We start from the raw sequence: 19684 nt of genomic DNA, 5'->3' as shown, positions 1-19684 counted from the left end.
CAACACAGCGAAAGAAAAGAAGCTCCTATAATACTAGCGTTATGAACCTTAGACATTCAGATAAGGAATAATTCCCTATGCAGAATTCTAGGAGCTTCTCTGATTTAAATTAAGCAAATAAATCTCTATTATTGTCCCAGGTCCTTTTCTAGTCCACATCCCTTAGTAGACAAAAATGTAACTGAATAACGTGAATTAATGGCCACTTGATGAGTCCTGGCTTCTAGAACCCAGAGACAAAAAACAGATCACCAATTTTGATATAAGAAAAATGTCAATGATTTAAAATGGGATTGAGGTCTTTCTTGTTCCCTCAGAATTCTGTTGCTTTGGGGAAAGGTGGGTAACAGAAAGAGAGGTTATGGAATGTACCTGGTAAGTCTTTCTATAAAAAGAAAAAGGAGACAGAACCTCCCAGTGTGTTCTGCTTTCAAGGCCAAATATCAACAACAAAAAAGCTTTATTGGTTTTTTTTTGTTGTTGTTAATCCTTCCAGCTGTGCTGGAATTCCCAAGGTGAGAGGCAGCCCAAGCAAATTAAGCTGGTTTATCTAATATTTCACAGAGTTCAAGATGGAGTCAGTATCCTGCCGAGTGAACATGTCTAGTTGGAGGAGTGTGCATTAATGTACATTCTTCATGTGGTTTGGGTCACCTCAGTGGCACCCACCTCACCTCACTGACACCCACCAGACCAGATCATAATATTCGCTGGACAATTAAAGGATAAAGATCATATGAAGAAACTATGTCAGTGCTATACATGTTGGTTAATTCTTTGTATAAATTAAATTCATTAATTCACTGCGTATTGCTCATAACTATGTCAAAAATGGAAATATTTTTATTGGTGGTCTCATCTGAGTCCCAGGCTACCTGATTGGAAGTCAGATTAAATGAAGAAAACAGTTTTTAAAACTTTCCCAAATCAAAATTGAATATTAATTTGTAAAAGAATTATTTATAGACAGGATAAATTTCCTATACATTGAACCACTCTTGTACATTTTGTATAGGCCCCAGCTAATGATGGATAAGAGTGGGTGGACAAATGCCCCATTTCCTCACCCCTTGGGTGGAACAATTCCGAGAGGTGCTCTGCAGGTTTTCCTAGAGGTCCTCAGTGGAATTACGCTTCAGCTGCTGATGGTGGTCACCTTGGTAATGTGCCTTCAATGCCCACCTCCCATTCCCTGTCTCACTTCCCAGTTCCTCTGGAATTCCCAGTGCTCCCTGGAATCCCATCCTTACACTCAAATCCTCATCTCAGGGTCTGTCTCTGGGGAATTCCAACCTAAGACAAACTTATCATTACTTTGTGAAGATAAGACAATAGGTCTCCAAAGCACCACCAGTCATTATATGTTAGACTATGTGACAGGAGTTTAAGTATAAAGGAGAAGGGGATGCATTAGGCTGAAGATGACAGATACGCTTTGTATTTTGAAAAGGAAGTTGGATATTTTGCTGGACTCTGAGGAATACAGTGGCTTTTCAGCTGGATGTGAGAGGTGAGCGATGTTAGTGTTACTGACCCAGATTCTTGGACTCTTCATTCAATAGAAATTGACAAGAGGCCAGATGAGAAATTCAGGCAACACTTTACTGGGACTCGTGCTGCAGCATGAGAGAGTGAGAACAAATAACCGTGCCCTTGCTCGCCCCAAGCCGGTCCCTTATATGCGGTGAGGATGGGGGCGGATCTGTGGATGGGGCTGGAGGGGTGGTTTAGGTGGTCTGCCCACCCCCTTGGTGGTGTTCTGTGCAGGGATCATGCATGGTACCCTGCTTTTGCTCCTGGCACCTCAGAAGTGGCAGTTGGGTTTTGGTCTTTTTGTATCTTATTGTTCATACTTTTTCCCCAACTGGGCATGCACACAGTTATTTTTAGTCCCTTATGGTTTCTTTGTATCTGTTGCTTGAGGAGATGTATGTTCAGGTGCAAGTACTCCAGTAGAGATCCCGGGTCCCAGGTTCCAGGTCCCAGCCTGTCTCATTAGGATTCAGGAAAAGAGCATGGAGTGTTTGTGGAATTGAAGGGGGAGCAGTTGTTTCAAGAACAAGTCTGTCGAAAGTTGGCTAGATACCTACCGGCAAGCAGAAGATACCACCATAAAGCGTCTTCTGTTATTTCCTGTGTGGTCAACAAAAGGTTTAGAGTGTAGAAAAGAATGATCCCTCTGTTCCCATCCCTTCTGGTAAATATCCAGGAATCACTGTGTGTAGTGGATGCTATTGGTGTCCTCTCCTGGGTCCCTGTTACTGGGTGGTGGATCCATTCCCCATCTCCTGTTGGCTACTGATGGCTCCCAGCTGCCACCTTCCCTGAAGACAAACCCTTGGTTGAATGGGAGGCTCCTGCCTGGGAGATTGCTCACTGCTCGTCTCAGTCAGCCTGCAACAAGTGACTGACTGACATGAATGGCAAGGATGTATGAAATGTTGGGCCACCAAGCTTCTAGGTGATGCTCCCATAGGATCAGGCAAGATGATACACCTGCTTTACATGGTCCACTGCCTGACCTGTTTCTCTCACCCCCCCATCTCATGAAAGCACACCCTACATAAATCACATTCACCCAAATCCCTGTCCCAGGTTCTACTTCCAGAGAACTTGACCCAAGATCCCACATGTATGGCAGGAGTAGGTCTTCTTCATTAACTCACAGGGAAAGGCATTATGGCTCACTTGGTGCTTCTCAGACCTCTACTGATTCTCTGGGGAAAATGAATAAGGACTCTCCACCTTCCTGAAAGCCACACACTTAGTCATCCACAGACTTTCTCACAATGTGCTACTGACCTAAGCATAACATGCTGCCTAAACTGACCCCATCCATTTGAGGGCCAGCAGGCCACTGACCGCTAAGGTGGACGTGACCTCTGGCAGAAACACATCTCCAATAATAGTAGCATAAAGACATCAGAACTGTCCTTTGAGCCAAAATGTCCCACCCATACACAGTGGAAATAATGAACAGGTGAAGCTCTGAGGGGCCTAAAAATGGATCTGCAGGAAGGCTTGGGAAGAAAAGTACCATAAAACTTCTTATATACCAAATCTCAGGATCAATTGAAGGGACTGATGTGTGGGAGGCCCATGTTCCAGGTCCGAAGTGCCTTGCCTGAACCCTCTGTTAAACTAAAAACAAAGTAAAACAAGGCATGGTTTTTCCATGCCTAATACTCTCCAGATGACTTTAAATGAATACACAGAGACTCTTTTTCTTTTTTTCGTGTTTTTATGTTTTCTTTTAAAGGGGCATTCTTCAAACTCATTGTGACACTGTAGTGCCTGTTGCTACTATGTGGGGTCTCTCTTTCCCTGCTACTATGTGGTTTTTGCTCAATGAACAAAAACATGCTTCAACATTAGTCTAAGTAAGCTTAAATAGAAAGTTTATCTGTAACTCAGGTATACATGCAGGGCTTCTGACTGCATTTCTAATTCAAGAGCAATGGTTTGACCCCATGAGGGCCAGGATATATTTGGGACCCTAGCACCAAGCAATTGGCCGGTTATGTATGAAGAACCCAGAGAGCAGTGTGCTATACAATATGACCCAACAATTCTGCTCTTAGCAATACACCCGACAGAAAGGTAAATAGATGTTATTAAAAGACATATGTCAGAGTGTTCCTAGCAGCATTTTTGGTAAAAGCCCCAAACTGGAAACTATCCAGATGCTAGTCAACATTAAATTATGATATTTACATATAATGGTTTACTAGACAGAGTCAAGAATGAACAATCTTGATATATTACCATATATATTACCATTTGAATGAATTTTAAAAATACGTCAATTGAAAGAAGACATACAAATAAGCATACAAATAGGCAAAAACTAATGTGTAGTGTTACATGCCAGGATAGTGGTCTACCCTTGAGGGGATGGGACCTAGTGACGGGCAGGGCGGGGTGGCACCTGGACACCAGTGATGTTCTGTTGATTAATTTGAGTGCTGGTTACATAGTTGTGTTCACTTTGGAAAAACTCATCAAACTGTACAGGTACAATTTTTGCACCTCTTTGCATGTTATTTGTCCAAAAAAATTTTTTTACGGAATAAATTTCCCCAACTGAATTAAATGCTCCATTATTTGGGGTCATTCAGATGTATCTGTCTTCTATAAATGTCAATAGTCTTCTATAAATGCCAACTGGTTAACCTAAATGTGGGATGGTTACATGACTCTTGTAGTCTTTAGTCTACATTAGGAAGCACTGGTGAAACAATACAAATTATCTTGTTTCAAAAGATTCAGGGGAAATATAAGAGCTTTTCTGTTTCTGTTTCAGAGAGAACATTAACTTGTTAGGTATTTTAGAATTATAAAGCAATTCTAAAAATAAATGACAGAATTTTAAGTTGGGAAGGACTTGGAGAATAAAGAATACAGCCTACACATTTTACAGATAAGAAAACTGACCAAGAGGTTAAATAAGGAGCCCAAGGTCACATGTGCGGTTAGCAGCAGCCCTGGGAGGAGGTCCAAGGTCTGAGGTCCTTTTTCTCTAGACCACACAGCCTCCTTGTTTTCCAGACCTTCTGAGAAAGTTCATGAATACATTTAAAATGTCTGTTCACAATTTTTAAAACTCAACTCATTTACCCCCTAATGGTACAACATGTAGGATGTGAACTGGCTCAACTTCCTCCACTCCAATCTGTCAACAATCAACAAGTCAGTAGACTGCTGGCATTTCTGCTTCAACCTAATGGTTGATTTTAATTAACTCATGGTTCCTGTGCTCACTAAAACCCTTTAATTTTGCTCATGAACAGGCTTAAAATCAAGAAATATTCTCAACAGCTAAGACAAGGCCCTTAGGGTCATTTTTCCAAAAGCAATAACATTTGCACATCTCTTAAGGGAATCACAAAGTCCTCGGGATAAATATCTCCTAATTCTCTGAAGTTTACTGTAGAGATCCCCAGCCCTGACTTCTTTCCAGTGCAATCTTTAGAGGGTTTTAAGCACTGTGATGCTGTGGCTCCACCCCAGACCTCCCAAGTCGCATTCTCTAGGAACAGGGTCTGAGCATCTGGAGGCTTTAAAATCCCTGGTGATTCTGGCGCAGTCACGGTTGGAAGAGGCTGGTCCTTTGCTCCTCTATGGCACAGCTCTCACCATCCTCTCCATCAGCGGTCCCCAACCTTTTTGGCAACAGGGACCAGTTTCGTGGAAGACAATTTTTCCACGGACTGGGGTTGGGGGGGGATGGTTTGGGGATGATTCAAGCACATTACATTTATTGTGTGCTTTACTTCTATTATTATTACATTGTAACATACAATAAAATAATTATACAACTCACCATAACACAGAATCAGTGGGAGCCCTGAGCTTGTTTTCCTGCAACTAGGTGGTGCCATCTGGGGGTGATGGCAGACAGTGAGACACGAAGTGTGTTGCTTACGTCCAGTCTACTCCGTAAGATGCAGCTTAATTGTCACTTGCCACTCACTCACTGATAGGGTTTTGATTTGGGTCTGCAAGCAACTGATTACGGTCTCTGTTCAGTCAAACCTCTCTGCTAATGATAATCTGTATTTGCAGCCACTCCCCAGCGCTAGCGTCACTGCCTCAGCTCCATCTCAGATCATCAGGCGTTAGATTCTCATAAGGAGCGCGCAACCTAGATCCCTCACATGTGCAGTTCACCATAGGGTTTGTGCTCCTATGAGAATCTAATGCCACCACCGATCTGACAGGAGGCGGAGCTCAGGCGGTAATGCCAGCGATGGGGAATGACTGTAAATACAGATGAAGCTTCGCTCACTCGCCCACCGCTCACCCCCTGCTGTGCGGCCCGGTTCCTAACAGGCCACAGACCGCTACCGGTCTGTGGCCCAGGGCTTGGGGACCCCTGCTCTCCATGATCATTCAGATACGTAAATATTTAACAAATAACGCAGTAACTGGCCAGTGGTTATCTCAGCTACACCAAGCTTGAGTGTCCACTCTTTCCCAAAGGTTCATTGATTACACACCACAGGTTGGTATATTGCCTCCCTGATTTGCTACATCCAGCCAATAGACCAACTAGTTTTTCATGGATGGGTGCTGTAAATTTCTTAAAAATCCGTTAAACTATATTCCTTGGGGTGGTGGCAGGGGGAGGTCACAATAGCATTTGTAAAGATCATACACAAATTAAAAGGAAAGAAAAATCAAAGTAGGAAGTGGAAGGGTCAAATAAGAGATTCACCCAGGACTCGGAGTCCAAAGTCAGAGGAACCGGTGGGGCATTAGGGAAGCCTGCGTGGATGAAATAAAATTGGATTGTCAAACTGAAATGCAACATATTTGAGTTTTTGTTACAAAGTAGACATACTTCTATGGCAAAAATTTACCTTATATAACTAAATGAATGTTACTGACCACATTGCTATAGGATAGTTTGAACTCTGTTAACAAGGCCCTAAGAGATATACAGTACTAACATTACCAATAATTAACTAATTATTGACCCTCATTAGTTCGTTCATTAACTAATTAATCCGTATGTATTGTATGCGCTATGCAGTAGTTTTAAGTATAGCAGATTTTAAAAATGACCCTATCCTAACATTTTATATCTACTGGAGTGGCAGATAAGTAAATGGACACCGTAACATGAGACTAAGATAAAATTCAAGGACAAAGGCCATGGACTTGCAGGGGACAGCTTCTGCCCCAGACAGATCTGGTTATGGGAAATAATTCTTGAGGTAAGTAACAAAAGATAAGCAAGAAAAGGAGAAACAAGGAGAAGTGTCCCACTTGTGCATAGGCTGAGACCCTAAAGCAGAGGATGAGAAAAATGGTGCTGCGTTTACACAATGTCAGAAAGTTCAATGTGATAAAGAACGCAGAGCTCGTGAATCTAGGCAACTCCCATCTCCTTAGCTTACAAGTTCCCGTCTCATGCTGTCTCTCATCTGCCTTGGACACATATGTGTCTTATGAGTTCCTTGAGACAGGGGCCACGTCCACCTGGTTTGCAAATATATCCCATGGCCTACCACCATGTGGTAGGTCCTCAATGCATACTCCTGAATGAAAGAATTTTTTCCCAGCTCTATCCTACTGTAATTGAGGAAACTGAGGTCCAGGGAGATACAGTGGCCAGTCTAAAATGACAGACTGTTTAGTGGCTGAACCAGATATTAAAACAAAATCTTGGGACTTTGTGTCTAACTCTGCCACAAGAGCCCCCATTCAAGTGCTGAATCACAGGACTCTCTCCAATTTTCTGTGAATACATCCAAAGAACGTTGGGAATGGAAAACTAATTTCCATCTTGAGTTCTTAAAGGAGGTGTTGGCTGCTGGCATTATGAATTTATGACAGAGAATGGGTCTGAACCAATGCCTCTGTGATTCAGGAATATTATAGTAACTAAACCCATCTTTAAAGGTTGGCCACTGACACTATTATGCAAATAAGTGATGCTTTAATAAAATTTTAACGTTAAGCTTCTATAAGCATAATTAAATAAGCAATTCAATCAGATTGTAATGGGGAAAAAATGGACCGAGTTACACCTGTAAAGTGGTGAATCATTGTGCACTGAGTTCTAACGACTGTATCAAAGAGAGAAAATGAAAGGAATTCAAAATCATGGGTAAGCATCATCACAGAACCATGAAGAAAAAATCAGTAAGCTGCTATCAACATTTAAACATGAACACCCAGACATTCATGGTCTACTTCTCTCAGACTCATGGAGTCATAGAAACAACACTTTTTAAAAGCAGTAGCTGTCTGCAAAAGAGGAAAGCCGATAGCAATCTTCAATTGGTGTTTTAAAATTCTCAGTGTTGAAGCTTAGTTCTTTCTTCCTCTCAGTTTGGAATTTACAACTGCCCCCCACCCAAAATTTTTTTTTTTATTTTAAGTCATTTACAACAAAAGCATCCATCACAGTCATTCTGCTGCCTCCAGCACTGTGACCACGCCCTGGTAACTCAGAGTCTAACCCAATTCACTTGACTGGGAGCTTAGCACTAGCCATCTCTCCAGCTCTGAGCTTGGATCGGGAATGCAAAGCTGGACTCTCAAAGAGTTCTTTAGAGTGGAGGCAAGAACAAATTCCTACTATCCATGAATGAAAAGTAACGAAAGGGCTTATCAGAGGTGCAAACAGGCGATTAAGGCTGATCATAGGTGAAGATTTGGGGAGGAGGAGTTATTATTTAACTGGTCTTTGACTAGTTAATAGCATTTCAAGTTGAGTAACTTGAATGCTCTGCAAACGTGTTTGGATTTTTTTTTCTATAAACTGAGGGGAGCCATTAAAGATAAATAAGCAGGACTGTTTGAGGGAACAGCTCTGGCAGTAGGGACAATTGGAGAAGCCAGGATGAAAAGCAGAGGGAAAAGTTAAGAGGTTCTTTAGGAAATCTACAGCCTTGCTACTCACAGCAGCGCCTCTATCACCAGGGAGTTTGTTAGAAATACAGAGGTTCAGGCTCCATCCCAGACCCACTAACCTAGAATCTCTTGTTTTAATGAGATCCCCAGTGTGAAAATCACTGAAAATGTTGCATATACCCAGCTTGACAAGGCTGGATCCCAAAGAGTTGGGACTGGCCCTGAGCTTTGAGTGAGGAGCAAAGGAAATCTGAAGTTAGTATCCTGGTCAGGGGTAAGAGGAGGATAATTTAAAGATTCAAGGCTCCCAAGTGTAGGTAGAATATAAATACTTGCTCAGAAATGAAAGGGCCACGAAAGTGGGCAGGCAAGACCAGGTTATGGCAGGAGTTAGGATATCTGGAGCGACTCCAAAAGGCAACTGGTGGGGAAAGGATCCTGCTATGGAAGAGCTGCCCAGGGGGCTGTGAGTGAGGGGTGGGCCCCGGGGAAGTGGGGGGAACTTGTATGCACAGGGTGCCAAGTAGTTCTAATTTGGGGAACAGAAAGTGGGCAATTTCAGAGTCATAATGAAGGGATGATCTATAAGTTTGAGTGACAAATTTTATGTATGGAGTGAGAGAGAGTTGCTGAAGATGACACTTACATTTCCAACCTGCTGTATTTCAGGAAGGTGATATAAAATACCTGACATTTAGACAATCTTATATCACTGATGAAAGAAACCTCTAGAATGTTTTGTTTGGAATGTGCACACAATTTGCACCAGGTAACTTTATGTGGGAGCCTTTAAGAATGAGTAAAAATATCTAATGTTTATTAAGCACTTTCTCATACAAAATGTGCTTTTCAATGCTTAAAATGCTCATTATGAACATCATAACAACCCCATGAAGTAGGCTCTGTTATTATTCCCATTTTACAGATGAGGAAGCAGAGGCATGTAAAAGTTATTTAACTTGCCCAGGCAAAAATCAGTGTCAAGGCCAAGATTTGGACCTGGTTCATGATGTCACAGCTTAAAATCATCATCATGGTGCTAGGCTACAATTCCTCCCTCCCACATACCCTTATCTTGTGGTCTAACCTGGAAGGTACTTCCAAGTTCAAACAGGTATCCAATTTTTACTTACTATGGCCCCAAAAAAGTGTTAGACAAGATTTTTCAGTTCTAAATTCTGGGAATTATTTTTATGAATTGAAAAGCATTAAAGGGAAATATTTCTTAGAAATAATAAGACAGCTGTACAAATTGAGAGAAAACCAATTCCTGATGACTTGGGTTAATTATGACAATATTTGCAGGGGCAACGAAATCCTCCAGTATCCCACAAATTTTACTCTCATCAGTCAGGTCCATGATTGATCTTTTACGACCCTCTAATCAAGATCCTGGATATTTTCAAAGGTAGTCTGTATGAAAAAGGGAAAATGAAGAAGGATAAAGAAACAAAGGCCAGGGTAATAAAAATACTGGGTAACTATAAGGCATGGGACCAGCCTTCCTGAGTTCAGTTCCATCTTCCTTCTCCCTACTTTCTAGCCATATATCCACAAGCAAATCACTGTCTGTGCATCAGTTTCCCTATCTGTAAATTGGGGGGCAGTGATCATACTTACTTTGAAGTATTGTTGGAGGGAACAAAATGACGATTCATGAGGAGCACATAGTAAATGTAATAGCAGGTAATATGACAATCATCAGATCAGTAGTCAAACCAATACACAGAAATTAATGGCAACTCCTTTTTTACGAACTGTCCGCCAGACTCCAGTGTATGTCTCTGTCTCCAGCTCTCTCAGTTGTGGGTTGAAAGATGAAGCCCAGGTTGGCAGGAAAAATCTCCTTTTAGTTTTCTTTAAATGAGCTCCAAAGGGCTTTATTTCCCTGGCCACTATTATTTACTCTGGCACTCAAAGTTAGCAGCAAGAACTATTAGCAAAAACCCCCAAATCACATGGATATCAATAGAAGAAAAATCTTCCATGATTCCATATCCTGCCTATGCCTCAAATCCAGAAACATCCACTGACCTCCTTTTAGCACCGAATGATGACAATGCAGATATCTCAGGCTGCAGTTCCCTGTTCACTGCAGTCTGTCTGGGGTTGTTTTGCCCCTGGACTATTTTTGCTCACATGGTTGCTCTCAGCCGCAGACATTCAAATGGAAACCAGAGAGATCCAAATACTTGGGAGGAACCCATAAACAAATGTAGGAAGAAGCATCCAGTCTGACCATGGCGCCCACAGAAGTTTCTGTAGACAGAATATAAGGGGCCAGATTCCCAACACCTACTACTTGAAAATTTGCCTAAATCTTTCTTAGAGACTTAGCTACTTCACAGGGATGGAAGGATGGAAATTCAGAAGAGCAGGTTGGGGAGAGCTTATTCAATATGTGTGTGTGTATATGTATATTCAAAGATTTCCCTTGGGGGGCCTGGATGCCTGCCATTTTGTGCTTACAGAGAAAATACAAATTGGGCTATATTTATTTGTTTATTTTAATAAAAGTCGGTCAAACAAAAACAGGTCCCTAGGTACAGAAACTTACAGAAAAACATCAGGCCAAGTTAAGGGTGTGTTTTCATTAAGAAATGAAAATGATTAAAATAGATTCTAAATATTGTATGAATAATACTTTTTTGAGGATCAGTAGGTAACCCCAACCCAGTTTGTAAGTATCTAACCCCAAACCCCGCCTGTAAATATCTAAATACGATTCACAACAACAAAACTCTCTGACTCTATAGAATTCAGAAATGCAGTACTAGATGTGGTACAGGGCCTTCCAAATTTCTATTCTTTTCCCCCAAGTCTTCAGGCTTTTTTCCCTTTCCTCCCCAACCCATCCTAACTGGACCACCATTAGCTAAGAAATTAATGCAAAATAAGGAAAAGAGGGAACCCAAACCATGAGGCTACCCTGGCAAAGTCCTCTAACTGGAGCATAAACTGAACTCACCAGCAGCTTAGTTCATCACAGTCCGGGGTCTTATTAACTCACTGATGTGTTGTCACTTTTGAAGGATTCCCAGCCACAAACCTCCAATGCTTGTATGCTAGAGGGAAACAGAACGGACAGTGTTATCTTGGACCCTACTGCCCTTACTTAAGGAGTGTGTTGGGAGATTGGATCTAAATACATCAAAACAAAAAGAAACCCCCCACCCCCAAAAGCAGTAAGAAAACTACAAGAAATCCTTGCTTTCAGGAGTGGGCAGGCAAATCTTCAAACATTTGTCAGTTACATGCATCTTCTAAGACTACCTGGAAAATGACGTGCAGCCTTCCCAAACAGAACCAGCTTATAGAACATTTTCACCTTTTCACCTTCCAATGAATTGCTTGTTTTCCCATCCAAACAATAACCTTATTGTTTGCCCTGAAGTACAGTAAATGACTAGTCTAGTTAAGGAAGTGAATGAATTGTTGTTCTGTCAACAAGATTTTCCCCCCACATACCTATTATATCTAGGAATTCCCTTCCAAGTTAGAAACTGAAGAAAATGCCCACTGCTTTCATCTACTTTCATTATTCTGGGTTCTACTGGTGTTAGACTAGGGTTGCTTAGCAATGTGAAATTACTGGGAAGAGGAGGACTAATTGTGGTATTTGTACAAGTTTCTAAGTACACCCTGTGATACCCCTGTCACAGTCTGGTGAGAATTTTGATCCGTGGTACTTTCCATGTTTTATTTAAGCCCAGGTTAAACACAGGTAACCCTCCTTAAGGATGCAGTTTACTTACTAGGAAAGGAGTATATGGAGACATGATAAAGGCTTAGTTCTGGAATAAGTCACCCTAAATCCTTCCTCTCCTTCCCCTCCCTCACAGCCCTTTGAAACAGAAACCTACTGACTGATAAAGGAAATTTGTATGTATTGGGACCTTCAAAAGAGAGGTTGTCCCAATGGCCTGGCCCACACCACAAATCTCAACCTAAGTCAGCCCAAACTTATGGGAAATGCCTCACTGTCTAGGAAAGCTAACATATACCCTCCAGCTCAGCTTTAGCTGGCTCACCTTACCCTAGAAAACAGGACCTGCCCTCCTTACCAGGAAGTCCCTGGCTTCCTAGACAACTGTGCCTTGTTTTTGAGTTGCTGCTTCTAATGCTCTTGCCCAAAATCCCTTGGGAAACGTTCCCCACTGTGAAGCTCTGTACTCCCCCAATCCATGTATTGTTTTCTCTTAAGTAAAGGACATCAAGCTCATTACTAAATTGTAACATTTTTGTTATTTGACACAGCGGGAAAAAAAAGGAGCCATCAGACCTCTGGCCTTGTCTGATCTGGATGATACTTCCTTCTTAATCCATTAAAAATGGAAAACAAATGTAAAAAGTTTGAAAAAAAGTTCAGTTTAATAACGCATGGAGGGGGTCTGGGCAAGGTGGTGGAAGAGTAAGACATGGAGATCACCTTCCTTCCCACAGATACATTAGAAATACATCTACACTTGGAACTGCTCCTACAGAACACCCACTGAACGCTGGCAGAAGACGTCAGACCTCCCAAAAGGCAAGAAACTCCCTACGTACTTGGGTAGGGCAAAAGAAAAAAGAAATAACAGAGACAAAAGAATAAGGACGGGACCTGCACCAGTGGGAGGGAGCTGTGAGGGAGGAAAGTTTTCCACACACTAGGAAGCCCCTTCGCGGGTGGAGACTGCGGGTGGCAGAGGGGGGAAACTTCGGAGCCATGTAGGAGAGCGCAGCAACAGGGGTGCGGAGGGCAAAGCGGAGAGATTCCCGCACAGAGGATCAGTGCCGAGCAGCACTCACCAGCCCGAGAGGCTTGTCTGCTCAGCCGCTGGGGCGGGCGGGGGCTGGGAGCTGAGGCTCGGGCTTCGGTCAGATCGCAGGGAGAGGACTGGGGTTGGCGGCGTGAACACAGCCTGAAGGGGTTAGCACACCACAGCTAGCCGGGGCGGGGGGAGTCCGGGAAAAAGTCTGCAGCTGCCGAAGAGGCAAGAGACTTTTTCTTGCCTCTTTGTTTCACAGCACGCAAGGAGAGGGGATTCAGAGCGCCGCCTAAACGAGTTCCAGAGAAGGGCGCGAGCTGCGGATATCATCACGGACCCCAGAGACGGGCATGAGACGCTAAGGCTGCTGCTGCCGCCACCAAGAAGCATGTGTGCGAGCACAGGTCACTCTCCACACCGCCCCTCCCGGGAGCCTGTGCAGCCTGCCATGCCCAGGCTCCCGTGATCCGGGGACAACTTCCCTGGGAGAACGCACGGCGCGCCTCAGGCTGCTGCAACGTCACGCCAGCCTCTGCCGCCACAGGCTCACCCCGCATCCATATCCTTCCCTCCCCTCCGCCCGAGTGAGCCAGAGCCCCCGAAGCAGCTGCTCCTTTAACCCCGTCCTGTGTGAGCGAAGAACAGATGCCCTCAAGCAACCTACACGCAGAGGCGGGTCCAAATCCAAAGCTGAACCCTGGGAGCTGTACAAACAAAGAAGAGAAAGAGAAATTTCTCTCAGCAGCCTCAGAAGCAGCAGATTAAAGCTCCACAAACAACTTGATGTATCTGCATCTGTTGAATAACTGAATAGACAACGAATCATCCCAAATTCAGGAGGTGGACTTTGGGAGCAGGATATATTTTTTCCCCTTTTCCTTTTTTTGTGAGTGTATATGTGTATGCTTCTGGGTGAGATTTTGTCTGTATAGCTTTGCTTTCACCATTTGTCCTAGGGTTCGGTCTGTCTTTTTTTTTTTTTTTTTTTTTTACTTAAAAAAATTTTTTTCTTAATAAATGTTTTCTTAATAATTTTTTCCTTATTTCATATTTTTTATTTTAAAAAATTAAAAAATTTTTTCTCAATAAATTTTTTCTTAATAATTTTTTTCTTATTTTTTATTATAAAAAATGAATAAGTTTATTTTTTAAAAATTTTTAAAAAATTTTTCTTAATAAATTTTTTCTTAAAAATTTTTTTCCTTATTTTTTATTATAATAGCTTTATTTTATTTTATTTTATCCTCTTTCTTTCTTTCTTTCTATTTTTTCTCCCTTTTATTCTGAGCCATGTGGATGAAAGGCTCTTGGTGCTCCAGCCAGGCATCAGGGCTGTGCCTCTGAGGTGGGAGAGCCAACTTCAGGACACTGGTCCACAAGAGACCTCCCAGCTCCACGTAATACCAAACAGCGAAAATCTCTGAGAGATCTCCATCTCAACATCAAGACCCAGCTTCACTCAACGACCAGCAAGCTACAGTGCTGGACACCCTATGCCAAACAAGTAGCAAGACAGGAACACAGCCCCATCCATTAGCAAGGCTACCTAAAATCATAAAAAGGCCACAGACACCCCAAAACACACCACCAGACGTGGACGTGCCCACCAGAAAGACAAGATCCAGCCTCATCCACCAGAACACAGGCACTAGTCCCCTCCACCAGGAAGCCTACACAACCCACTGAACCAACCGAAGCCACTGGGGACAGATACCAAAAACAACGGGAACTACGAAGCTGCAGCCTGTGAAAAGGAGACCCCAAACACAGTAAGATAAGCAAAATGAGACGACAGAAAAACACACAGCAGATGAAGGAGCAGGGTCAAAACACACCAGACCTAACAAATGAAGAGGAAATAGGCAGTCTACCTGAAAAAGAATTCAGAATAATGATAGTAAGGATGATCCAAAATCTTGGAAATAGAATAGAAAAAATGCAAGAAACATTTAACAAGGACCTAGAAGAACTAAAGAGGAACCAAGCAACGATGAAAAACACAATAAATGAAATTAAAAATACTCTAGACGGGATCAATAGCAGAATAACTGAGGCAGAAGAATGGATAAGTGACCTGGAAGATAAAATAGTGGAAATAACTACTGCAGAGCAGAATAAAGAAAAAAGAATGAAGAGAACTGAGGACAGTCTCAGAGATCTATGGGACAACATTAAACGCACCAACATTTGAATTATAGGGGTCCCAGAAGAAGAAGAGAAAAAGAAAGGGAGTGAGAAAATATTTGAAGAGATTATAGTTGAAAACTTCCCTAATATGGGAAAGGAAATAGTTAATCAAGTCCTAGAAGCACAGAGAGTCCCATACAAGATAAATCCAAGGAGAAACACGCCAAGACACATATTAATCAAACTATCAAAAATTAAATATAAAGAAAACATATTAAAAGCAGCAAGGGAAAAACAACAAATAACACACAAGGGAATCCGCATAAGGTTAACAGCTGATCTTTCAGCAGAAACTCTGCAAGCCAGAAGGGAGTGGCAGGATATACTTAAAGTGATGAAGGAGAAAAACCTACAACCAAGATTACTCTACCCAGCAAGGATCTCATTCAGATTCAATGGAGAAATTAAAACCTTTACAGACAAGCAAAAGCTGAGAGAGTTCAGCACCACCAAACCAGCTTTACAACAAATGCTAAAGGAACGTCTCTAGGCAAGAAACACAAGAGAAGGAAAACACCTACAATAACAAACCCAAAACCTATAAGAACATGGGAATAGGAACATGCATATCGATAATTACCTTAAATGTAAATGGATTAAATTCTCCCACAAAAAGACACAGACTGGCTGAATGGATACAAAAACAAGACCCATATATATGCTGTCTACAAGAGACCCACTTCAGACCTAGAGACACATACAGACTGAAAGTGAGGGGATGGAAAAAGATATTCCATGCAAATGGAAATCAAAAGAAAGCTGGAGTAGCAATTCTCATATCAGACAAAATAGACTTTAAAATAAAGACTATTACAAGAGACAAAGAAGGACACTATATAATGATCAAGGGATCGATCCAAGAGGAAGGTATAACAATTGTAAATATTTATGCACCCAACATAGGAGCACCTCAATACATAAGGCAAATACTAACAGCCATAAAAGGGGAAATCGACAGCAACACAATCATAGTAGGGGACTTTAACACCCCACTTTCACTAATGGACAGATCATCCAAAATGAAAAAAAATAAGGAAACACAAGCTTTAAATGATACATTAAACAAGATGGACTTAATTGATATTTATAGGACATTCCACCCAAAAACAACAGAATACACATTTTTCTCAAGTGCTCATGGAACATTCTCCAGGATAGATCATATCTTGGGTCACAAATCAAGCCTTGGTAAGTTTAAGAAAATTGAAATCATATCAAGTATCTTTTCTGACCACAGTGCTATGAGACTAGATATTAATTACAGGAAAAGATCTGTAAAAAATACAAACACATGGAGGCTACACAATACAGTACTTAATAACGAAGTGATCACTGAAGAAATCAAAGGGGAAATCAAAAAATACCTAGAAACAAATGACAATGGAGACACGACGACCCAAAACCTATGGGATGCAGCAAAATCAGTGCTAGGAGGGAAGTTTATAACAATACAAGCCTACATCAAGAAACAGGAAACATCTCGAATAAACAACCTAACCTTGCACCTAAAGCAATTAGAGAAAGAAGAACAAAAAAACCCCAAAGCTAGCAGAAGGAAAGAAATCATAAAGATCAGATCAGAAATAAATGAAAAAGAAATGAAGGAAACAATAGCAAAAATCAATGAAACTAAAAGCTGGTTCTTTGAGAAGATAAACAAAATTGATAAGCCATTAGCCAGACTCATCAAGAGAAAAAGGGAGAAGACTCAAATCAATAGAATTAGAAATGAAAAAGGAGAAGTAACCACTGACACTGCAGAAATACAAACGATCATGAGAGATTACTACAAGCAAATCTATGCCAATAAAATGGACAACCTGGAAGAAATGGACAGATTCTTAGAAATGCACAACCTACCAAGACTGAACCAGGAAGAAATAGAAAATATGAACAGACCAATCACAAGCACTGAAATTGAAACTGTGATTAAAAATCTTCCAACAAACAAAAGCCCAGGACCAGATGGCTTCACAGGTGAATTCTATCAAACATTTAGAGAAGAGCTAACACCTATCCTTCTCAAACTCTTTCAAAATATTGCAGAGGGAGGAACACTCCCAAACTCATTCTACGAGGCCACCATCACCCTGATACCAAAACCAGACAAAGATGTCACAAAGAAAGAAAACTACAGGCCAATATCACTGATGAACATAGATGCAAAAATCCTCAACAAAATACTAGCAAACAGAATCCAACAGCACATTAAAAGGATCATACACCATGATCAAGTGGGGTTTATCCCAGGAATGCAAGGATTCTTCAATATACGTAAATCAATCAACGTGATACATCATATTAACAAACTGAAGGAGAAAAGCCATATGATCATCTCAATAGATGCAGAGAAAGCTTTCAACAAAATTCAACACCCATTTATGATAAAAGCCCTGCAGAAAGTAGGCATAGAGGGAACTTTCTATAAAGGCCATATATGACAAACCCACAGCCAACATTGTCCTCAATGGTGAAAAACTGAAACCATTTCCACTAAGATCAGGAACAAGACAAGGTTGCCCACTCTCACCACTATTATTCAACATAGTTTTGGAAGTGTTAGCCACAGCAATCAGAGAAGACAAAGAAATAAAAGGAATCCAAATCGGAAAAGAAGAAGTAAAGCTGTCACTGTTTGCAGATGACATGATACTATACATAGAGAATCCTAAAACTGCTACCAGAAAACTACTAGAGCTAATCAATGAATTTGGTAAAGTAGCAGGATACAAAATTAATGCACAGAAATCTCTAGCATTCCTATATACTAATGATGAAAAATCTGAAAATGAAATTAAGAAAACACTCCCATTTACCATTGCAACAAAAAGAATAAAATATCTAGGAATAAACCTACCTAAGGAGACAAAAGACCTGTATGCAGAAAATTATAGGACACTGATGAAAGAAATTAAAGATGATACAAATAGATGGAGAGATATACCATGTTCTTGGATTGGAAGAATCAACATTGTGAAAATGACTCTACTACCCAAAGCAATCTACAGATTCAATGCTATCCCTATCAAACTACCACTGGCATTTTTCACAGAACTAGAACAAAAAATTTCACAATTTGTATGGAGAAACAAAAGACCCCGAATAGCCAAAGCAATCTTGAGAACGAAAAATGGAGCTGGAGGAATCAGGCTCCCTGACTTCAGACTATATTACAAAGCTACAGTAATCAAGACAGTTTGGTACTGGCACAAAAACAGAAATATAGATCAATGGAACAGTATAGAAAGCCCAGAGATAAACCCACACACATATGGTCACCTTATCTTTGATAATGGAGGCAAGCATATACAGTGGAGAAAAGACAGCCTCTTCAATAAGTGGTGCTGGGAAAATTGGACAGGTACATGTAAAAGTATGAAATTAGAACACTCCCTGACACCATACACAAAAATAAACTCAAAATAGATTAAAGACCTAAGTGTAAAGCCAGACACTATCAAACTCTTAGAGGAAAACATAGGCAGAACACTCTATGACATACATCACAGCAAGATCCTTTTTGACCCAGCTTCTAGAGAAATGGAAATAAAAACACAAATAAACAAATGGGACCTAATGAAACTTAAAAGCTTTTGCACAGCAAAGGAAACCATAAACAAGACAAAAAGACAACCCTCAGAATGGGAGAAAATATTTGCAAATGAAGCAACTGACAAAGGATTAATCTCCAAGATTTACAAGCAGCTCATGCAGCTCAATAACAAAAAAACAAACAACCCAATCCAAAAATGGGCAGAAGACCTAAAAAGACATTTCTCCAAAGAAGATATACAGATTGCCAACAAAGATATGAAAGAAGGCTCAACATCATTAATCATTAGAGAAATGCAAATCAAAACTACAATGAGATATCATCTCACACCAGTCAGAATGGCCATCATCAAAAAATCTAGAAACAATAAATGCTGGAGAGGGTGTGGAGAAAAGGGAACACTCTTGCACTGTTGGTGGGAATGTAAATTGATACAGCCACTATGGAGAACCGTATGGAGGTTCCTTAAAAAACTACAAATAGAACTACCATACGACCCAGCAATCCCACTACTGGGCATATACCCTGAGAAAACCATAATTCAAAAAGAGTCATGTACCAAAATGTTCATTGCAGCTCTATTTACAATAGCTAGGACATGGAAGCAACCTAAGTGTCCATCATCGGATGAATGGATAAAGAAGATGTGGCACATATATACAATGGAATATTACTCAGCCATAAAAAGAAATGAAATGGAGGTATTTGTAATGAGGTGGATGGAGTTAGAGTCTGTCATACAGAGTGAAGTAAGTCAGAAAGAGAAAAACAAATACAGTATGCTAACACATATATATGGAATCTAAGGGAAAAAAAAGGTCATGAAGAA

The 19684-nt window shown here is 41.1% G+C and overlaps 1 long non-coding RNA gene across 1 annotated transcript in view; it reads right to left on the bottom strand.

The window, feature by feature from the left end:
- Positions 1-1398: 1398 nt before the first annotated feature.
- Positions 1399-19684, bottom strand: part of LOC309612902 — a 36233-nt gene continuing 17947 nt past the window's right edge. Inside the window, exon 5 of the long non-coding RNA XR_014235389.1 lies at positions 1399-11429. This is a non-coding gene — a long non-coding RNA (uncharacterized lncRNA). The remainder of the gene's footprint in view (positions 11430-19684) is intronic.

The sequence above is a fragment of the Balaenoptera borealis genome (assembly GCF_965194805.1).
Source record: "Balaenoptera borealis genome assembly, chromosome: 16".
NCBI classification, from domain to species: Eukaryota; Metazoa; Chordata; class Mammalia; order Artiodactyla; family Balaenopteridae; genus Balaenoptera; species Balaenoptera borealis.
The sequence above is the reverse complement of the archived record's forward strand: the minus strand, read 5'-3'. Positions and strand labels throughout refer to the sequence as shown.